The sequence below is a fragment of the Myotis lucifugus genome, unplaced genomic scaffold, assembly GCF_000147115.1.
Source record: "Myotis lucifugus unplaced genomic scaffold, Myoluc2.0 scaffold_151, whole genome shotgun sequence".
NCBI lineage: Eukaryota > Metazoa > Chordata > Mammalia > Chiroptera > Vespertilionidae > Myotis > Myotis lucifugus.
Window position 1 is genome coordinate 1,239,444 of NW_005871199.1, and position 4,625 is coordinate 1,244,068.

Genomic DNA, 4,625 nt, shown 5'->3' on the forward strand with positions numbered 1-4,625 from the left:
ATTCCCCATACTGAGGTTACTAAACTAATCATAGGATTCCATACATTTATTCATTTTAAATTACACTTGTTTTATAAAGGGCTTTAGATATCTTGGATACTAATGCTTTCAGATATAAACACACACACCACAAACTATTCCCCTTTATCCCTTTCCCCCTCACTGCCTCCGTTCCAGCTATAGGAACAGGCCCCTCCCACCTCAGCGGTTTTGCAATTGCTCTTCCTTTTACCTGGGAGGTTCTTTATTCCTTACAACTCCTTCAGGTTTTTGCTCTCAGTGAATGATTCACTGACCACCCAATTTATAACAGCAAACCTTACACATTCCAATACTCCTTCCTTTCCCTTCTTTAAACCTGTTTTTTCTCTGTAGGATTTATCACCACCATAACATTTATTTTGTTTGTCTGAATGGCCTCACTAGATTGTAAACTCCATGAGATTAGCAATTTTGTCTGTTTTGTTTTAATGTTGTATTTCCATGGCTAGCACATAGTAGGTGTTCAATAAATACTTGTTGAAAGAAAGAATACCCTCTAGCAACCAGTGTCAGGAACTAGATGTCTAGATAGGTGACCTAGACACTTTCCTCTAAGAACCAGAGAAATGACTTTGTGAAAGTTAAGTGTCATTCAATTTTGATGTTTTAACTCAATTAAAAATAGCGGCATTAAATATTCACATAGCCCCGACCGGGTGGTTAAGTGGTTAGAGTGTCAGCTGGCACATCAAAGGGTCTTGGGGTTTGATTCCTGGTCAAGGGCATGTACCTGGGTTGCAGGTTCGATCCTGGTCCCCATCAGGGCACGTTTATAAAACAAGTACAATTTAAACTCTCTCTCTCTCTCTTTCTCTCTCTCTCTCTCTTTACTTTTACCTCTTTCTTGTCTTAAGCCTTGATGCCATCACTTTACTTGCAGAAAGGATTAGTAAAGAAACATTGAAACATTGAGGTATTCAGCCCCTACATTTATGTACAGTCTTCCCTCAAAAAGTTGATAAAATCCACACCCCTCCACCAGGAATTAAAGAAGGGAGATATAGCCTTCTTCTTCCCCCACTTAAGGAAACGCTTGAACCAAAATTAAAGAAGGAATAAACAAGCTATCCCCAAGAACCTATTCATGGATAGCGAAAAAAGGAGAGCCTTTCTTAAGAATTGTCAAAGACAAATGATTCCTGACCTTACACCATTTTGGGGGCTCCAGACAGCGCTAAAGCAGATCATGACGTTGTTAGATTTATATTAATACTAGAGGCCCCATTGATAGGGTCCCTAGTGGCTGCTGGCTGCCGGCCAGGTACTCTCCCCCCCCCTCCCACCCGCCCCACTGCCCCATCCCCTGGTCGAACTCCCGGTGGAGGGGACAATTTGCATACTACGCTTTTATTATATAGGAGGATGCTGCTCTCAGAAATTGAACAAGACATCAACAGTATGCAGATATAAAACAAAGAGAATGACTTCTCTATACAAAAAAAATTAACATTCATAGATTTATGAACTGGGGTTTTCCGGTCTATTTCCTTCATTGAAAGACAGAGTACTAGTGAGCATAAATCATTTCTGAAGTTCATCCAGATATTAGTAGTAAAATATACTATAAATCAGATTACCTGGCTCTCACCTCCGTATTCTTTCATTAAATCAAGCTCCTCTCTAAACGGAGTGTTCCTCTGACAGGGAATTGAATCATTCTATAGCATCTGCGTTTAAATTATTACATCACCAGGAAGGAAAAAAACCCAATTTCCCAATATTATTCCTAAATTAGCTGTGGTGAGTCTGGATGTTATTTTATCCTTTCATTAGTAACTGAAATTTAAAGAGAAAAAACAATTTCACTATTAATTATATGGGGTGTTCCAAAAAATGCATACACATACTTTGAATAAAGGCAGTGTTTATTAAAATACATTTCATTTTCAAAATTGAGCTATCAACTGTTAAAGTGTATGTACATTTTTTGGGGGGGGATACCCAGTTATATTTTGTCATAAACAGAAAACTGCCATTTGAAGTATAGTGTTCTGGGTATAAGCATAGATTCTGGTGTTCAGAAATGAAAAAAAAATGATAATGCAGTCTCTTTATGCAACAATTCAATAAGACTTAAAGCTAAGAAAAGGTTAAACTCAACATTAAACAAACATGTTGTAATCTATTTTGGCCAAAACAAGGTATTTTCCCTTATTCATGTAACCATTATTCAGTGAGCCAGCAACCAGTTACAAAGAGCCTTCTTGGTGGTCCAAGGACGCCCTCTATCTGAGTACTGAAAAAATTCAAATGTAAATGAAATACTTTCTAAATCGGATGCTTTTTCAATAAATTCTTACTCAACAATTCTACAAAATTGATCCTCTCTTTAATCACTACTAGCAGATAATCAGAAAAAACAAATGTCGTGCTATTTGTTACAAGAGCACTAGTAATGGTCAAGTCTACATTCCTATAATTTACCTAGGAATTTGGAAAGAAAACCCAAGATATTTCTCCAGAACTTATTCCATATTATTCAATAAAATGATTGGTGTGAATCACCTAGGTAAGTATATTGATCTCTTTGTTTGTTCTGTGCATGTAAAACTCCATGCTTTATTTAACATGCCATTGTGGCAGTTTGCCCAGTAATGAGTTTCACCAACATTAAATATTTATTGGGTATCTTCTGTGTGCAGGGCACTGCACTAGTGAAAAGGATGGGGGGGGGGGAGGGGACAAAAACACCACATTCTTTATCCTCAAAGAAGTAACAACGTACTTTCTAAAAAATAGGAAAACAATCTATACAAAGAAACATGGTAAAATGCCCACTGAAAAAGATGTGCTTTTCTCTCTCTGCTATTTTCTGTCACCTCGTGAAAATTATTCAACTTCTTGGAACTCCTGTAATATGGAGGTAATACTCACCTGGAAGGAAAGTTACAAAAGTTAACTGAGATATTTGTCAAAGGAAAACAATCTTATTGAAGTCCAAATTACAGGTAAGAAAAAACAAAAACCCAGTGACAGGTGAGTGGAGGTGAATTTTCAAATATCAGTAACTTAAAGAATTCGCAGGTGTTTAATTTTTCATTAGCATTGGGGTTTTCTGTTTTCTATAATATATGAACATTTTAAATGAATAACGTGCCATGGTAGCAGTTTACCCAGTAATGAGTTTCACCAACATTAAATATTTATTGGGTATCTTCTGTGTAGATTTAGATTTTTCTCGTTTGTATCCATTTAAAGATTCATATTTTCATTTTACTATAACTTCTCTTTCAAAACAAATCTAAAAAAAAAAAAAAAAGCCCAATGGGAAGTTTTACTTGGTAATAAAACTTACTCCAAGTTTTACTTGGAGAAAATAAACACCTTCTTCACAATCTCAGAGTGACAAAAATCTATATTTCAAGTGGCTTCTAATCTGCCTTAAAGGATTTGAAAATTGTGTATAACGTTTTATAAAGCAATCTTTTAAAAACATATATATTTCTTTTTATTGATTTCAGAGAGGAAGGGAGGAGAGAGAGAAACATGAATGAGAACCATTGATTGGCTGCCTCCTGCAGGCCCCACACTGGGATCAAGCCCCCATCCTGTGCCCAGACCAGAAATCAAACCGGGACCTCCTGGGTCATAGGTTGTCACTGGACCCCTGAGCCACACCAGCAGGGCACGTTTTATAAAGTCATCTTAACAGCCAGGTTAATGTTAATGTGCTCTGGATCTAGTTTTAATTGCATACTTCTTACAATTCAATGAAAGGATGACTGATTTGGTCATTTTGAACCAACCTATTGATTACACTGACCCCGACAAACACTGGTCATGGTTTTGGTGGAGACATTTACAAGCATTTATAGTCGCTGATTTCTCGCAGTTGTTTCTTGCTACCTCTCCCGATTTCACAATTCCCCCGTTTAGGTGCGGGGAACTAACATTTACCCTCCTTAGGGACAAACGGTGCGGAGAGAATACCTGCGGGATATAAACACGAATGCGGGTTTTGTGAAGTTGATGGCTTTAAGATTTATTTTGCTGTCAGGTTTTTGTCGTTTCTTAAGTCAAAATGTGTGAGTTTTCCCTTAAAATCCCAACGCTATTTCCTTCTAGCCCGGGGATCCGGCCGGGATCCGCGGCGCAGGTCCCGCTCACCCCCCGCAGCGGGAGCCGCGGCGTCCAATCGCCCCGCGCGCGGACCCCGGGGTCGCCCAGGGCTCGGCTGCGCGCGCGAGTGGCGAGTCCCCGCGGCCGACGCCAGGGCAGGCCCCCCTGGGAGATGAGGCCTCCCCCAAACCACCCCGAAAGGGCGTCCCCTTTGTTCATTCATTCATTCAACGAGCATTCGTTCCACTTCAGATGCTCTCGGTCCTCGGAACCCCAATCCGGGCCTCACTTGGCTGGGGCACTGTCCTCGCCCCAAGGACCCCGTGACGCTGAGATCCGCCACCATTTAGCAAGCGCCGCGTGGGATTTACCAAGCGCCGTCCCTCCGAGTCCCGAGCAGCCGGGAGCACAACGCCATCTCCCTTCCCCTCGCCCTTCACTGCCACCCAAGACAGCGTTCGGAGGTGGCCTTATGCCAAGTGCCCTCACCCCGCGAGGCGCCACCCTCTCCCCCCCCCCCCCCC